Below are 452 nucleotides of genomic sequence, written 5' to 3' on the forward strand. Positions count from 1 at the left end.
CTACACAAATCTTCCTTAAGAGTGTGGGCCATTCATAATCTTGGATTGGATGTTTGCAGTTTCCCACTGACTTTAATCACAGGGATGATAATCTAAAAGATACCCTAATGGGTGGCCAGCACTGCAGGGCTGGAGTCCCTCACCTCCATGTGGGATAGCTCTGTGATTTCCTCTTGGCAGCCTTTTTTTTTTTTTTTAATTACCTTCTTTGAAACTAGCCCACATGCTATACACCAGACCAGACTATAAGGCTGCAAGGCCAGCTTCAGCATTTCTTTTCCTCCTTTAGGACCACCAAGACCAGTGTTCAGATCTGTTGGGAAAGGGAGCTGGAGGGCCAACCTCTTGGCAGTCTTATCTATCATCCCCACTGGTACCATAACTCCCATCTTACACTATTGATTCTGGGACAAGGGTGGCCAGGCAGCGGTTTTAACAATTATTTTCTCTTC

General features: G+C 45.4%; 1 non-coding gene across 1 annotated transcript; it reads right to left on the bottom strand.

Moving 5' to 3' along the window:
* Positions 1 to 202: 202 nt before the first annotated feature.
* Positions 203 to 338, bottom strand: LOC111816011. The gene has a single exon (XR_002820565.1). It is a non-coding gene; the product is annotated as a small nucleolar RNA SNORA61 (small nucleolar RNA).
* Between the last annotated feature and the right edge of the window lie 114 nt (positions 339 to 452).

The sequence above is a fragment of the Octodon degus genome, unplaced genomic scaffold (assembly GCF_000260255.1).
Source record: "Octodon degus isolate 3935 unplaced genomic scaffold, OctDeg1.0 scaffold00024, whole genome shotgun sequence".
In the NCBI taxonomy this organism is placed as follows: domain Eukaryota; kingdom Metazoa; phylum Chordata; class Mammalia; order Rodentia; family Octodontidae; genus Octodon; species Octodon degus.